Genomic DNA, 18,565 nt, shown 5'->3' on the forward strand with positions numbered 1-18,565 from the left:
TACATGATTCTTTGACAAACAATCAACTAGTGAATAACTTAAAAGGATATATTTTGAGAACTACGTAATGAAAATGTGTATTCCTAGCTTGTAGTTGGAAAGTTGATGGCAATCTAAATATTAGTTATCAAATTATTTTTAGTAACCCAAGTTTTACAGTAATTTAACTTTTCTTGTTTACTATGTTTTGCACAGTTTCAGAATGATTTATTTATTTTTACAGTTCGTTATTGAGGTCTTTCAAGGAGGCTGGCATGCTTTTCTGTGTTATTTTGACTTTTATCACAATTCACCATATAATCTTTTCCGTATTAGAGGGTTTATCTCTTATGAGTATTGTGATAGCTTATTTTTCATTTGTTGTTGGGGGTGAAAATTTTCTCATAAGACATTCACTAAATGTTATTTTTGAGCTGTAAAATATCATCCAAGTGATCATAAGGGTGATGTTAACACTATTAGGTAGTATTTAGTAAATACATGTTGAGGAAATTGGAACACATGGAACACAAAATGCAAGAACACTTTTGAGATGGATTGTCGGTAAAAGCCCTCAAATAATGGTGATGACAAAAAAAATTAAGTAACCAACATGGGACGTGAGACTGAACCGTAAATTATAAATAGTAATTATGCTGGTTCATATTTTATAGCAATAAGTATTCATTGGTAAACATCAGTTATGTCATGGTTCATACGCCTTCTTACTATTCCTAAAAAAAAGTCCTTATATCTTTAATTGAATAAGGGCCCTTAAAAGTCATTCAATTTATTCTAAGAATCCTTAAGAGCTCTTCAATAAAGAATGAAAGCATTCAAGTAATTGATAAATGTGGGTATTTTAATGTTATTTTGTTCCTGACTTAACAGCAAACACCGCCTTGTGCATGCACAGTATGATTATTAAATTTCAGGCTTTAAATATCTATCCTAGCCTACTTCAAAAAATGTTAACATCACCAGGGTGAATAAAATTAAATTGTCTCTGTGGATACTGACCAATTCAAGCCTGTTCATTAATTCTTGACCTGTGTACGTTCTTAAGTCACCTAAATGTGGAGAATGGCCTCTTAAGAACTAGACACAGGAAGAATAGCTTGGATTGTCCGAGGACAATATTAGGGCCTCGCCTACCTGAGTGAACATATACACTGAATTTTCAATACTCCAGCAAGTTTTGAGATGCTTTCTTGCTGTACTATACACCACTAACATTTTTGTTCCCAACATCCCTTGTCAAGATCAAAAGATGGGGAGAGGGATATATCTCCCCCCACCCTCTTTGAAGTTATAAAAAAAATATGTGAGAAAACAGTGAAGAAAGTAAGTTGTTTTCAGTGATGCAAAGAAGTGAGCTGTTACAACACCTGGGATATCACAAATCCACAGAGGCAGTGATGCATGTTGAGAATGATGTAATCATTATTTTGGAGATACACCATTGCTAGTTTGAACTGTACGTCGTAGAGAAGTCCCGAAGAATGGACAAAGAAAAATGAATACAAGCCAAACAGCCAATATTGTGCATACATGCAAAGAAAGAAGGCTAATACGCGATAGCTTGTCGATCATATAGTATGTCCCTAAAAGAATGCCCCAGTTATAAAATTTTATAGATAAACTGTAAGCTTTGTTGTGTGTTGGTTCATGGTCATACAGAATAACTCACAGTTTTAGATAAGCGCATGAGCGAATACTACTTAGTCGTTTTCTAGCTTGCAGCATGAAATTATGGCTCTTTCCCCAGTTAGTAGAGGGTGAACCTGTAAACTTTATTTGGCCACAAGATAGAGCTCCTTTCCATTGGAATCTCTTTGTATGAGAGTGGTTGAACGTCCAAGTACCTGACCACTGAATTGGTCGTAATGGTCGAGACAACAGCTACTCCGCTGGCCTCCAGGTTCACCTGATATAACGCCATGCAATTTTTTTTTTCTGTTTGGGGCTGTATAAAAAATTGTTTCCTCGTTCCACGGGATAAGGAGGGGTGGGGGAGGTGAGCCAGACTCAGTACTCTCCAGAGATGTATAACATCTAACCCCCATCCATAACGAGCAAAATCATGCGTTCTCCCGTAGAAATCTTTAAACTAATGCCAAGCGTGACAATATTTGTAATCAAATTGTGTTTTCAATTCATTTTCGGACCGAATCGGACGTAGTTTCCACACCGCCATTAGAATTCGCTGCCGGAGCAGCTAACGTCGACTGTTGAATAATTCGATTAGCAGACCGAAAAAAATATTTTGGGGGAAAAAATTTCCATACCTCGGCTTTGGACCTGATTTTTCGACAAGGAATATTATTAAAATACTGCCCATATTGTTGCCCTTTGTCTTTGTGAACTATTGTTCACGCCATCCGCCGCAGATGGCAGCACCGCAGTTACGCGTTTCCGTTCTTTGACTTTCGTCGCATTCACGAAGTTATCCCCGCCCGAAATGCCGTGTGACCCGGAGCTAAGATGGTACACATCAAAAACGAATTTCTTCTGGCCCCACAGCAATCGGAGTTGTTCGTCTTGCCCGATGACTGGAACACCAGCATGCTCCGCGGGGAGTGGAGGGTTTTTTCGGAGGGAAGCCTTCTTTTCACAGACGAGAGAGCCAAACGCCCGATCGTTATGGGCAGGAAATTTTCGCGAAAAAATCTGAACGCCTACTAGACTGCAACAAGGTATACCCACACCAGCGGTTTCTTCCTTGTGATTGGCGGCCGTCTGCGAGAGAAGTCGTTGCCTTGTTTGCATGAGCCACTAAGGACGAGATTGCTTCCACACTGAATTAGTGTGATTGGTTGTTGTAACAATCGACATGCACCCCAAAGTAACTCACCCAATCACGAAACACAGACGATGCTGCAGTGTTTTAACTTCCAGCTACTCTCGGAGTCTTTTCGCGAAATTTTCATGGCCCTACCGATCGTGCATCTTCGGTTTTTTTTTGTTCATTGTAAAAGGTTAGGTTAGCTACATTATAAATACTTTAAAACATTTTGGACGGTTGATTTGGTTAGGATAGCTACATTAAAGATACTGTGAAATCATTTAAACGGTTTCCTAGCCCTGGATAGCTATATATTAAAAAGTTATTTGCTAAGCAACAATAAAATGATTTTACAGTATTTTTTAATGTAGCTGTAATTACCTAATATAACCAACCATCCACAATGTTTTAAAGTATTTATAATTTAGCTAACCTATCCTAATCGACCGCAAAATGTAATGCCTAGAGACATGCAAAATTCGCGGATTCATTTCGCGATAGGCTAGCATCAAAACAACTATACCTTCGTACCGCTTCTGCGATTGGCCCACATTTTATCCGGGGAACTGTGAGCCAATGGGAAACACTAAACCAAGAAAGTGCCGAATTACGGACAGCCTAGTTGAGACGTCTCACGCGTCAGTAGCCAATGAACAGGTGTCATTTCCGCGAGTATTTAAAGGACTGTGGAGTCTATCCTAGAGGTCAATGAATCCGCGAATTTTGCAGATCTCTAGTAATGCCACACCGGTTTATACAATGAGATAGAACGGAAAAAAAAAGCGAGCATGAACTTCGGGTGTGGCTCTCTCGTCTGTGAAACGAAGGCTTCCCGTTTTCGGATGGTGCAAGCGAGCGGACAGAAGAATAAAAACCCTTAAAAATAATTGTGCGTGGATTCCACGCGTGACAGGTGAAACTTCTTGCTTAAGGGGCCCGCCTACCTGGGCACACATACGGTGTGCAGAGCTTCAGGAAAAACAACGCGATTTCAAAACTACTCAAGATATCCGAGTGGGGCCTATTTACGAATAGCATTTAAGAGTTCGCTGAGGACCGAAAAGTACTTTTAATTTCGGATTAAGTTTTTAAACTGTATTTTTAGAAGCGTTAAAATGCCTAAAACGCGTGTTTTCAGAGTAATTTTTAGGCATAAAACAATCAGTTCAGATTCTTGAAAGTACTTAAGGGGCTTGCATAACACCTTTATCTTCATTTCTCCGCCATATAATGTTACGGTCACCGCTCAAATTTCACAGTTATCTTGTGACGACGAGACGAATGCGCGCCAGTTCAGAGACTTGCGCTTAGAGGCTATACCGCGCTGGAAGCACCAGCGAGCGTCGCGCTTATCATCCCGCCTCACTAACACACATACACCCCTGACGAGGCGGGCCCCTTAATGGGTACAGATACAGAGAAACGATTTACATTTTCAGTATTTTTTTTCCACACGAATCAATAAATTGTAGATACGTTAAATAAAAAATATATATAATGTGGTAGCGTCACTCGTTAGCCGTTACGAAAACTGGAGGAGAAGACTAACACAAGCAGCGTTACGAAAATTCCGTAGCATCACTGCTGCGTCATTGCTACCTCTCCCCTTCCGGCCGTTACAACTGGATGGTGTTATGCACAAATGAGTTAACCAACAAAAGGAAAAAAAGTTATTGAAATAATTGTGTAGGTAAAATGACACTTTTAATTGAGCTAAATGTTTTTAACCGACATTCCTTGCTACTATGCCATCTTGCGACCAAACATTCAACGCACTGCCACAATACCGGTTGTTGTGTGTTCAACTTTGAGCTCAATTTACTCAGTTGAAAATGTTTGTAGGTTGAACCATTTTTACATAACACCGTCCAACTAGCGTATAGCATGCTACGCTACGTACATATCCCAAATCGTGATAAACGTAAACGTAAAAAATTATGTTTCATGGGAAAATTTCTGTAAATTAAAAATGTTCTGCTTATTGCATGCATATAGCCCAAAATATGGGCAGTGTACAACTTAACAAGCATCCTATCCAGAGATTACTTGTGTCGGTTAAAACCCAATTCGCACAATTAAACACGCGAAAAGGTTTACGCCAGATTTTAGAATCCAAAAAATAATTTAAAAGTTCACAGGTTTGCTTAACACATAAAATGTATAAAGCCAAAACAAGTTTCAGTTTTTTTTTTTGTGTTAAGATCTTTACAAATGTTTACCTTCTTGTTACCATGGGCTACAGGAACGAAATTTATCGTACGGAAAGCTGATTACACACGATATTTCAGAAATGTCATTATATCGCTCTGTGTCCGTAATAAATTGATAACACTCTGTTATTCCATAATGACAGTAAGTCCGTAATACCTGACAGCACTGCCAAGTGTAGGCCTACAAGTGTACAAGCGTACAGGCGTAATTAATTTACAAAAGTGGTCGAGTGTAAGGGCTGTGAACTACTTCAGGCAAACATGTTCAACTTTCGTGTACAGTTACATTTAACCTGGACATGTTCCGTTCGAGGCCATTTCTCATTCAACTAAACAGGTTGGCAAAGTTGTTCGGAAAGACCATCCCTTCTACGCAAGTCTCTGATTGGCCGTTGAGTGTTGAGAGTAACAAATTGCATTTAGATAAACTGTGGCCCAATCACTGATGCAGTAAACAGGCAAACTTTTTGGATTCTAGACTATCACGAAATTAATCCGCGAATTTTTCCGGTCTCTAGGTATGGGTAATTCGGGTCCATGTGGAACTAGCTTTGTTACAGACGAAACATCAGGATACACAATTTTGGCGCGGTTTTTAGAATTATTTCCAGTTATATTGGTCAAACAAAAATAACAATCATCTGTATGATTTTTTTGTTCCCGCCACAACATAGGAATACCGAATGACTATGATTTTTATTTACAGTAAGTTCACTGTCTTAACACAACACATGGCCGGCATACTGTATGCGGAACCCACTGTTTCTCTTGGTAACATAACCTCATTCCGAAGTAAGCATAATAAGCATTTTTTACAAAGTCTGTTATTTTTAATCTTTGCTTAACTATTGTATATTGTCCGCAAATATATCAAAATAAATTTTGATTGTTTTTTGCAACTCCGAGGAGCCATAGTTACAGATTTAATAAAACAATCTTATTACACTTTTTTTTGCTGTTTAAACCACTATGATTAGTCATAGACTACATAAAACTTTTTTTATACTTTTCTCACAGGGGAAAAGCAGGTTAGTAACAATAGACTATAGGATGGTAGGTCATAGAGTATAGAATATAAATATAGATCATGGAATAAATTTTGTAAAAAAAAAACGAACTTACCGATCTAACGAACTATTATATATTTATCTATACGCAAATAGAATGTGACGTGATACGTTAAAACAAAGTTTATATTTGCTGTGTACAGACCAACATCTACATGTTCGTGATAAATTTATTTTAAAAAACTTTTTCATCGCAGACCTGTGTAATCGGTTTTGGAGTTGAGCACACTTTAACACCAACTGCAGTGTAACCGTATACCTACACCTTCGCGTCTGTGAACGTGTTTACTTGAACTTGTTCACCTGAAGTTGTTCCAGCGTTTCGTGTGACCGCGCCCTAAGAGAGAGAGAGTACATGTCGCCTTTAACTTCGACACCTACAAAGATATAATAGTAAATAACTCAGGCACGTACCCTCCCTCCCCCCCCCCCCTCCCCACTTAGACCCTGGGGTCATAGCGGTCGACAAGTCGGCGAATCGGGTTGGTATCAGGTGACCGGACCCACTCGCCCGCTTCGGACATGGTCGTGTGTCATTCGGTTGTCAGCGGACATCCTTCTCCCCGTCTCTTTTCTCTCTCTCTCTCTCTCTCTCTCTCTCTCGACCACTGGCGGGTGGTCGTGTCCGCCGGAGATCAGTTGGCGAACCCGCCAGATAATGTCAAGGCTGGCGCCTACAAGCCGATGGCGCCACCAGTCGCGAGATTATTCTTCGTGTGCATCGTTCCCCCCCCCCCCTCCTCCACAACCCTTACCAACTAAAAAAAAAAAAAAAAACGACGCACAGTCTCTTGCGTCACCGCGGGAATCCTCTGGAGAGCCGTGAACCCGGAGCGCGATCTGTTCCTGGAGCGACTCACGCGACGCAGCGGTCTCGAGGCCTCGTGCAAGCACCATCAGTCTTGCGGTTGCTGTTGGATGTGGGACGCCTAAGATGGCCATCAAGTTCTGTCCCTGCCCGAACACGCCCGAATATTCACCTTCGGCCAACCTCGGGATTTGTTTTATTTTTGCGCAGGAAAAATGAATTCAAATATTAAAAGTGGACGATTAGGTTAGCTACATTAAAACACTATGGACGGTTAGTTAGGTTAGTATAGCTACATTTAAATATATATATATATATATATATATATATATAAACCCGAGGTTGGCCGAAGGTGAATATTCGGGCGTGTTCGGGCAGGGACAGAGCTTGATGTACATCTTAGGCTTCCAGTTGGATGTATCGTTTCATCGCGGAATACGGAAAGAAATTTGGATGTTGCAGTTGAACTTTTAGTTAGTAAAAAAAGGAAAAATTAAATTAGAAAAGCAACCAAAGAGTGTAAACAAAAAGTAGCTTGGCTTCAGACAATGGCCGTGAAAAGCCTGCGAACATTATTGAGTGTAAACAAAGATGTACTGCCACGACACTCGGCTGATGGTGGACTTGATGGTTTGGACTGGCGAGACGCTGTTGCACGCGGCAGTTCGGACTGAGGACCCTAGAGCCCACGTCAGTTCATCAGTACATCAGTTCCGACTGATCAGTCCGCCATCTTTGTTCACACGTGACAGTTCCGACTTAATAAGGCCCGTTTTTACAATGGCGCGGAAACGGAGAGACACGGATCACGTAAACAGAGACGGATCTCTCTGAACATTTCACTATCGCGTCTGCTGCTTCCACAATGCACGGAAACGTAACAATGGCAACCAATGAGATTGCATTCCAAAGTTACGAAAAATTAATTTAATTTGAAAAAAATATATTTGAAATCATAGCACGGACATAATTTACATAAATAATAAAAATAAACGACATAGTAATAATAGGAAACTAGATAATCTTGTACTTCAAACAAATTATTACGTATTTAGAACATAAACAAACATGGCTGCTACCACCGCAGCCAAGTACTCGGCTTCTATTGGTCGCACGGAACGACGTAAACGGAAGAGCTCATGTGGCATTGCCGAGCTCTAGTCCGTACGGTTCCGTCTCCGTCTGCGTGCCGTTGTAGAAACGCTGGAAAGCGCACCCTTGTGACGTCATCAACAGTAGGCCATCTTTTCCCCGCCGAGGCCACCTTCAGACGGCAGTGCTGGCCGTTACAAGAACTCGGCAAACTTACACAGAAGGACTTTAGGTTTTTGTATCAAGTGTTATGCTTTTTGCAGAGTAATAAATTGACAAACTGATTTATCTGGAAAGTCTCACAGTTTCTATAAAAAAAACAGTTACGACATGAAACGCCGTACAAGAAAGTTTATTATTTTTTTTTTTTAAACACATATAACTAACTTTTGAAATGCGTCGGTGTTGGATCTGCCTCCGTTTCCGTGTCGTTGTGGAACGAACGGGCAGAGTCCGACAGGTCCGTGGTCGCAACCCCTCGGCGCCCGGACCGCATTCCTCGCCGCGTAGTTCCCGAGCTCGCCGACAGAGCGCTCTCGCCTGCTCTTCACGTGTCGCGTCGCGTCCGAGTAGGGATGGGAAATATAGTTCTTTGGAACGAACTAGTTCGTTCGGAACTAGTCACTTCAAAGACTAGTTCTTTAGGAACCGTTCTATTGAACTACATCGGTCGCGGACTGTATTGCGGTTTCCAATGTTTAAACAAAATATTCCATACATTGCACCAACACAATCGTTACAGACTTTTTGTTTTATGGGCATTTCTTTTTCTATAAATAAAAGAGGCACACAGTAATCCGATGCTTGTAAACAATATCTCCCATTACAAATGAGCGACTATCGTATTGTTTTTCTTTCACACACTTCTTACATTTTTGAATGTGTATTAATTTATTTTCTGCAAGTAAAGTGCTTATTTTCACATGTTTACAAAACAAAATAATGGTATACCTAGTGTTTTCTCATCTGTGACAACCTAAGCTGATTTTTTTCGTATTAGGTAAGTTTTATTATGTTTCTTTAAATTTTAGTGTAGTTTTGTAATATGTGGTCTATGTGTAATGAAAGTTTAATTTCAGGTTGTATAGGCTATCTGAAATTTAACGTAATTACACTTATTTACGTGACACGTTTTTTAATGTCAATATGTAATGTAAATGTATAAAGAATATTAGATAAAAATTAAGAGTTCACGATCGTCAAACGATACTATCTATGTCTTTGAACTAGCTAGTTCAGTGTGTACTCCCTTTCTCTTCGGTCTTCGTAGTTCAGATCAGTACTTGGAACGTCTCTGCTTGGAACTGACTAGACTTGTGTAGTTCGCGATCGAACTAGTTTGGAAGAGCGCTCCCACAGACGAACTACGCGAACTAGTTCCCAGATCCCTCGCTCCTCAGTTCATTAGCTCGTTCTTTTACCGATCTCCTTCTTTTAGTTCTGTGCACATGATCTGGCTCTTATCAAAAGTCGTCACTCGTTCTCCCTTTCGGGTATTAATTACGGCTTTTTTTCTATATCTAATTGTAAGGTAACAAATTAGAAGAGTAATGGGTCTCTATTCTTAATAATTTACGTAATTTTGTAGCCTGTACATAATAACACATTTTTGTTGATTATTTCTTAAAAAAAATATAATTTGTATATTTATAAAACGGTATTTTATTCACTAAAATAAACGCATTTCATAAATAATATTTCTTAAACTAGCTATAAAATAAACCCTTTTATAAATTAAAATGTTTCGATTATAGTGTATGTTAAGTGAAGAATAAAAACAGAACTGTTATATACGCCATTTTACCCAATTATGTAAATTATTGTTTTATTTACTCATTTGATGTATAATAACCCAAAAAAGGATAATAATCTAGGCGTTCACAACACTGATCATTATAAAAAATAACTATTATAACATACAAAGAAGATCGCCTGCAGTAGCGGTAGCAAAGCGAACGAACTATCTGTGACCTGTCTTCTTTGAATTCGAGATGGGAGCGGACGAACTAAAAGAGCGACCTAGTACGCCAAGGAGCTGCGAACTAAAAGGAGCGCTCCCGGTCGCGAACTATTATGCGCAAGTCTAGAACTGACGAAGCGATGGGGAAATATTGGAAGGGGGGGGGGATGAGACCAAATAAAGAACAAACGTAAGAGAGGGAAGAAAGCAAGAAAGAAAGACGTGGCATATTGGGAGACAGTGGTTTGTTCGATGGAGGGGGGGGGGGGGGGGTTATCTTTCGCGCATGCGCAGTAAGGACCAAACAGAGTAGGAGACGAGAAACACGCAAAGAACGAAAGAACGATTGTTTTTGGTAACAGCGAACTAGTCACCTAGGGATCTTTCGCGCATGTGCAGTAAGGACCAAACAGAGTAGGAGACGAGAAACACGCAAAGAACGAAAGAACGATTGTGTTTGGTAACAGCGAACTAGTCACCTAGTTCACTCGTCAGAACAGTTCCAAATGAACTGGTAGTTCGCGAACTACCCATCCCTACGTCCGAGAGATCTTTCATTCTCGTAATCTGGCTGGACGCGCGTCTTGGGGGGGCTCTAAGGCCGGGTTTAAAAACTACGTAAGGAACGCAACGACGAAACAGCGCAACACGAAAGAAAGAAAATCACAATCGTAGAGACCGGAAGAATTCGTGATTTCAATGACCTGTAGGATATACTCCATGAATCTTTATGCACGCGGAAAAATTACATTTTCTCATTGGCTACTGACTCGTGACACCTGTTAACTAGGACGCTAGTGATTCGATACTTCTTTTGTTAAAGGTTTTTCGTTGGCCGAGTATCATTCAGATAAACTGTGGCCCAATCAATGATGCAGTAAAAAGGCAAACGTTTTTGGATTCTAGCTTATCACGAAATGAATCTGCGAATTTTTCCGGTCTCTATTTAATAAGCACGCAATTCGCAATGTGTGGCCTAATTTATAATTTAAAATATGTAAAACATTAGAAAATAAATTTCTGCCCTTAGCTTCTTTGGATAACTCATTTTCATCATTGATAACAAAATTAACGGACATTTTTATTTAAAAGTTTATATTCGTTCACAATGCACGGAAACTTAACAAATGACAACCAATCAAATCTGAATATCACGGTACTGAAATGTAATTTAAATTAATAAAAAAAAAAAAGCTCCGAAAACACAATCATTATTTTCATACATACTAGGAAGTTGTAAGGTTCCTTAGGCGAAATTTTTGAAGTTATACTTCATTAGATGCATTGCAATATACAGAGGTGCTAACCCCCCCCCCCCCTCCCATACACTATGACTTACCCCCCCCCCCCAACCACCGAAATTTTTTATGCCATTTTCTTAATGATTTACTCAATTATTTTATAATATTATACTTTTTTAGTATTATATTTTATCACATTTTGCATTAATTAAAACTGATTTTCTAATAATAATTTTGGTCATATCAGGTAATATTTCCATCCTAAACCGACAGATGCCAAACTGCTTTTGTTAAGGAAAGTGCGGGGTTGCCAATTTGATTTACAATATCCCTTTCAATTATCAAAGCACCAGAAACGTATTTTCACATTAGAAGCTATAATTATGTAAATAATATATACATTTTTCTCGTCTTTTAACCCCCCCCCCCCCCCCTGAAATTTTAATGACGCAGTCTGCGTCGTTACCCCCCTCCCCCCTTGTGGGCACCCCTGCAATATATATGAGAGTGAATTTTTAAAATGCACGCGCACCATGCAACGAAATTTTCGGAGGATGAAAAAAAGGCTACATACGAATAACCAAAGTATATGTGTGCTATTAAATAATATACTTCAGTGGTTGATATTGATTACTGGTCCGTATCTTTAAAAACATTTTTTTTTACTGTGTATATATTTATATATGAGTGAGGTTATGATCCCGAATGTACAATTTATTTGCAGTATAAGTTACTGTATTACATAATAATTAACAAATAATTGTACTTTTTAAATTTAAATTCTGCATTTTTAATTATTTTTATCGTAAATTAAAAGTGTATCTTGATTGTTTCACTAAATTAAATAATTCATTTTATACATGTGTTTATATTCATATTGAGTACTGAGTATTTATTTAATTTTTTTTAAAAATTGATTTAATATATCCTTAACAATACGTAATTATAATATCACCCCAGTCAATTATTTTCTATTAATTATACGCTTGCAAATCTAATTTTTTTTTCTTACGCCAAGTAAGTATAATTTTTAACACGGGTACATAAGTACACGGACCCTTTTTTATAACGAAAATTAAATGTCTTTTAATATTGAGCCAAATAAAATTATTTTTGAAATACATATTAAATGATAAAAAATATCTAACAAAAAATTATATTAATATATATTTTAAGTGTATCTGTGCTATTTACCGATAATTTTTATCAGTAAGAAATGTATTTGCTACAAAAGAAGAATATATTTTAAAAAGGGCGTACCTACAAAAAAAGCAAATCTGCCAAAAAAAATCTGACAAACACACACACACAAGTACCAAAAGTTTTTTTTATAAAATTATAAATTTCAAAGATATAAGCATATTTAAAAAAAAATTAAAAAACATAGGTTTTCGAAATGGTATAAGTTGGATGACTTGGTCCGCCAATCAAGATAGTGACGTGATAACCTTCAAACTTTATTTGGCACAAGATATCGGAAGTATGTTGGAAGCGGAGATTTGACAGCGTGACAAGGCCTTCAACAATAATCAGTGTTATAGGGGCAGGCATTTTTCGCGAATAAATCTGAACGCCTATTATATTGCAACAATTTATACTCACACCAGCTGTTTCTTCCTCGTGATTGGCGGACGTCTGCGAGGGAAGTCTTTGCCTTATTTGACCTGAGCCACTCAGGACGTGTTTGCTTCCGCACTGGCTCGTTGTGATTGGCGTTGAAACAATCGATTTTGGCCTGAAAGAAACTCACCTATTCATAGAGACCGGAAAAATTCGCGGAGTAATTTCGCGATAGGCTAGAATCCAAAAACGTTTGCCTTTTTACTGCATCATTGTATGGGCCACAGTTTATCTGAATGATACTCGGCCAATGAAAAACCTTTAACAAAAGAAGTTTCGAATCACAAGCGTCCCAGTTAAACAGGTGACACGAGTCTGTAGCCAATGAGCAAATGCAATTTTCCCGCGTGCATAGAGGATCAAGGAGTATATCCTACAGGTCATTGAAATCGCGAATTCTTCCGGTCTCTAGATCCGCCAATCAAGATCGTGACGTGATAAACCCTCAAACTTTATTTGGCACAAGATATCGGAAGTATTTTGGAAGCGGAGATATGACAGCGTGACAAGGCCTTCAACAATAATCAGTGTCACAGTCTACAGTGTATATTTAGCATCTAAAAGCATGAGACGTCTGGCGTTCTCGGAACGAAGTGCGGTATGGTGCTCGGAGCGCTCTGCGGTCTAACCCGGGCGTGAGTCACCGCGGTACGGTGCTTGGAGTGTGTGTCTGGACGGCGTCCGTGGAGTCACTTGAAGTCGCCGGCAGGAAGTTACCACTCGCCTCTGACTCAACGGCGAAGCTGCTGCGCTCTGGCGACGCTGAGCAACGACAGTCGCATACAGTCCAACTACTCATTATTAGTAGAGACCTGCAAATTTCGCTTGTTTCGGTGGCCTTCAGGACAGACTGCACATACTCCTGTACACTCGGGCAAATAACGCAAGTTCATTGGCTGCCGACTTGTAAGTCGTCTCAGCTGGTTTGTCTGTGATTCGATCCTTCTTTGGTTGAGGGTTTATAACTGGTTGAGATTCGTCCAGATGAACAGTAAGCCAATAGCAAAATTATCTAAGAGGTATATGTGTTCGAATTCTAGCCTATCACCGAATGAATCCGCGAATTTTGCAGGTCTCTAATTATTAAGAGACCGGAAGAATTCGCGATTACAATGACCTGTAGGATATACTCCATGATCCTCTATGCACGCGGGAAAATTACATCTGCTCATTGGCTACTGACTCGTGACACCTGTTAACTGGGACGCTAGTGATTCGATACTTTTTTTTTCTTGAAGGTTTATCATTGGCCGAGTGTCATTCAGAAAAACTGTGGCCCAATCACTGATGCGGTAAAAAGGCACACGTATTTGGATTCCAGCCTATCGCAAAATGAATCCGCGAATTTTTTTCAGGTCTCTAGTTATGCGGGGTCGGAGGTCCACTTGCTTCGTCGGCGAGTGTACCGGCGGGATGCCTCATGCGCCTCCAATCAGCGGGCTAGCCCACCTGGTCCGCAGCTCGGTAAAAATAAAGGAAGCGGTTGAACAGGGATGCTGGAGAAGAGAGGGTCGACAGAGGGGGAGGGTGGGGGAAGCTCGGAATGCGAGAGCGAACAACACACACACCTGTTCCACACACTGTGTGCGCGCTCTGCTCGCGTGGGTAGGCGGGTATACCCCATCCGCCGCGGGAGGGCAGTGATTTATAGCGGACCAGAGGGCTGACCACCGACGCTTTATTTGCGTTCAACGAACGACTCGGCGAGCAACGGCGGTCCGTTGGAACAGCAACAGCAACTGTGTTTTCGTACCATGTGCGTCTCTGCCTAGAGGACGGGAGCAGATAGCAGTTCCCGAAACGTCGCTTGTTTCTGTTTTGGAAAAACTATTGTGTTAGTTTCGTCTTTTCGTTTTGTCTCGTTTCAACTGTTGTGCTGAAATTTTTTTTCTTCAATATTTTTGTGCTGTCATCATTTGTGGGGTTTTTTTTCTTTCTGTTAGTCCATTTTTCTTTGTTTTTCTTTGTTTGTTGACCATATTCCTGTTATGGAATATTATGTGGTGTTTATATCCTGTTGACAACAGCTATTTTTTTTTGCTTAATTTGTGTTTTTGTCTTTTGTGTTTTTTTGTAGTTTTCTTTTCCAGACATACATGTGCTTAGCAATGGCGTATGTCCAAAAGCTTACATCAAGCAACAGAAAAGGGGGAAAAAAAAACGATATTGACCAACTCAAACACAACACAGAGATGCACAGGCGAACCCGGCGATGTGACTGGCCAACACAACGACGACGGCAGCACAGACGAAGCTTCCTAAGACAACAGTTGCGACGATTCAGGAACAAGTCTACTGTGATAGTTTTTTGTCTTTATTTTCTGTTATTTTTACTACTCTTCCTTCGTTGTTAGCCCTCTGTGTCCGTCTGAACTATTTTTTTTTACATCGCCTGATTTTGGCTTGTTTTCTGTGTCTTGATGTAAGCTTTTGGACATACGCCATTTCTAAGCACATGTATGTATGTCTGTAGAAGAAAACTACAAAAAAACACATATGACAAAAAACACAAATTAAGCAAAAAATTGCTGTTGTCAGGATTTAACACCACACAATACTCCACAACAGGAATATGGTCAACAAACAAAGAAAAACAAAGAAAAATGGAATAACAGAACGAAAAAAACCCCACAAATGATGACAGCACAAAAATACTGAACCCAAAAAATTCAGCACAACAGTTGAAACGAGACAAAAACACAGCAAAACGAAAAGACGAAACAAACACAATAGTTTTCCAAAAACAAAAGAGAAACGAAAAAAAACAACACAAATAATGACAGCACAAAAATATTGAACCCAAAAAAATTCAGCACAACAGTCAAAACGAGACAAAAACACGACAAAACGAAAAGACCAAACAAACACAACAGTGTTCTAAAACAGAAACAAGCGACGTTTCGGGAACTGCTATCTGCTCCGCTTTCAAAGATAATATTGTTTTCTGTGAGTTTTCACATTTATCTTTCTTGTCTGTTATTTACGTTTCTTATGACATGCAATATAATAAAAAATTACGTATGTCCAAAATTACATCTTGAATGGACAAAATGTGTCTGAGCTTATATACCCGTCAGCATTTTCCGTGATAAATACACCGCATACGTTTATAACCAACAAATTTACACTCTATGTTCGCCAAACCCCAATTGCGATGTTGACTGGACACGCATAGGGAAACATAGTCTACAGTTGGACGTTTGTTAGTTTGTATGCAGGTTGTTAGTGAATTCAACCGACAAAATTATGTTGCAGGTTCATTTCATCACTAAAAAAAAACAAAAAAAAAAAACACGCATATGACTTATGGTCAAAAGTCCTTCCCAATTCTGGTATATGCCTGTTTTAGGTTTGGGATGAACAGCTGGTTTATTGAAAATAACAGAAAAATATAAAATTTATAAATTGACGTCTGAGTAATGTTCAACCACGGCAAAACTTGTCGCTGACGTAATATAATCTCAGTGAAATAATTGGGTATAAATCCGTTATTCAACATTAATTTTGTAACTTTTAGCTACCCCAATAAATTTTTCAATGAGATTTATTTTTACCAACAGCGACAAGTTTTTTGCGTTGTTTGTAGAAATGTTTTCAAAGACACGATTTGCAGTCACTCAATGTTCCATCGTAGAAACTTTGTCTAATAATTTCAACCACTAAGGCGTGTGCCAGCCTTGGGAAATTCGAGTTGAACTCTTCGTTGAAAAGTCCGCAATTTCTCGCAGTGCAGATGCGACACCGCACTAGAAACACAACGAGCGTTGGGGGGAGATAGTTCTGCACATGTTTGTTTTTGTTTTTTAACCGACACATAAACTCAGGATACAATGATTGTATGCTGTATGTACACTTCCCATATTTTGGCCTACACGCATGCAATATGCAGAAGAAAAAATAAACTTTAAAATACACAGAAAGTATTCCATATGTCTTAGTTTTGACATAAAACCTGTTTCACAATCAAGCTGTTGCAAGTGCAGACAGGCTATCCTCAGTAAGGGGCCGCTGCCACCCCTCCCCCCTCCACAACCGAGATCTACGCCCATGCACGGGACCCACCAGTTCAGATGATGTTTTGTTTCTAAACCTGTGGTTAAAAACTAAGAAATATTTTCTTAAGAGTAATAAAAAATATTTACTACTGTAAAAAGTTAATTTTTTTTCTTCAAAATATTAAGAAAAAGGTAATATACTTTTTAATAACTTCAACTAACCTTTTGCAAAACTGGATGTTTTTTATCAGTAATTTGTAAAGAAAGCGCGAAATATTCTTATCAGTTATTAATTTTTAATTTGCTTACTAAACATTAAATGCCATGAAAAAGCCATGAAAAAAAAACTGTGGTTGCATTAGATGCATTTAATTACGTACTTAAAAATTTGTTTTAGATAATGCAATAATTCTACTATGGAAAAATTTAAGAAGTAATTTCAAAAAAGACTCTTAGAACCGAACATTATATCTTATTAAAGGACTAAAGGTGTTAAACTTTTGGTGGTAGCTGTACATTCTTCGCTGGCACCAGTGAATGATGGTCGGCGCGTCAGACCTCTGTTTATTTATTCATTCATTTGTTATTTATTTGACGTCTTGAAACACGCATTTAAGGCATAACCGCCTCTGCGTCCACCGCACACGCCACCTTACTGCTGAGGGGTCTCACATCTAGACTGTCCGCTGCGTCGAACACAGCTTTTTTTGACGTGATAACGTCTTATAAATCGATGAACGCCGGCTGCACGCACGACAAATTGTCACGTTCCGCCTGAGCCGAGCGTGCAAGAACCGGCCAACCACCGTGCGAGAAAATCTTCTATAATATCAAACCGGTTATGGCGGACTCTTTAACTAATTGTTCGTGATTATATTTAAACAAATTATTTATATTAAATTTGCAAAAACTGTAAATAATATTTGAAAATTAAAAAGTATGCAATTTTTCATTAATGTTTTCTTATGACGTTATCACGTCAAATAACAGTCCGTAAATCGACTTTCAGAAAATATTAATTAATTTTACCTGGCATTTCAAAATTTTCAAATTTGTTACGATTTTGACAGCCAAGAAACATGAAATGGGTTTTTGTGATACTAATGCAAACCGTATCATGAAGTAGCCAGTGGCATTGCAGTTAAACCAAAAAGTTTCAGTTCTACAATAAATTAAATTCTCCTGATTTGTACAACGCAAAAACGTTAAAAATGTAACTTTGGCAGCTAATTATGCAAAAAGTATGCGCTGTATATGTTTTTCATTTAGTGAAAGTTAAACAATTGAAAAAGTCTAAAAGTTGATAAGTGATTAATATAAATATGAAATCATGACCTGAAATGGAAGGCACCCGGAAGACTCTAAGCGCGTCCCAGGCTGGGTTTCAGCCATGCAGTAGAGGGTAGCATGCATCGTGTGCTTTGTGCAGGGATAGGCCAGCCACGGCAGCGACTCTAGACAATATCTAGTCAAGTTAGGACCAGGTAAAACCTGCATAGATACAGGAACATCCCTGGGCTCACTCATATAGTATTAGATGGGGACGCACCACAACGCCGAACGTACAATAACGCCGAAAACCATAATGCCGAATGCCAAATTGACTACAACGCCGACAGCTAGAAAACTGCTGTGTACCACAACGCCGAATTACCACAACGCCGAAATACATTAACGCCGAAAAATGTCATTGCAGGACTGCCACAAAGGTTAGGTAAGGTAAGGTAAGGTTAGGTTAGGTTAGGTTAGGTTAGGTTAGGTTAGCCTAGGTTAGGTTAGGTTGTGGTATTTCGGCGTTAAGATACATT

At 39.1% G+C, this 18,565-nt stretch overlaps 1 protein-coding gene across 1 annotated transcript in view; it reads right to left on the bottom strand.

Annotated features, from left to right (window-relative positions):
- The window catches only part of LOC134539068 (SPARC-related modular calcium-binding protein 1), a 110,149-nt gene that overhangs the window by 42,752 nt on the left and 48,832 nt on the right, over positions 1-18,565 (bottom strand). The window lies entirely within an intron of this gene.

Source organism: Bacillus rossius, chromosome 14 (assembly GCF_032445375.1).
Source record: "Bacillus rossius redtenbacheri isolate Brsri chromosome 14, Brsri_v3, whole genome shotgun sequence".
NCBI lineage: Eukaryota > Metazoa > Arthropoda > Insecta > Phasmatodea > Bacillidae > Bacillus > Bacillus rossius.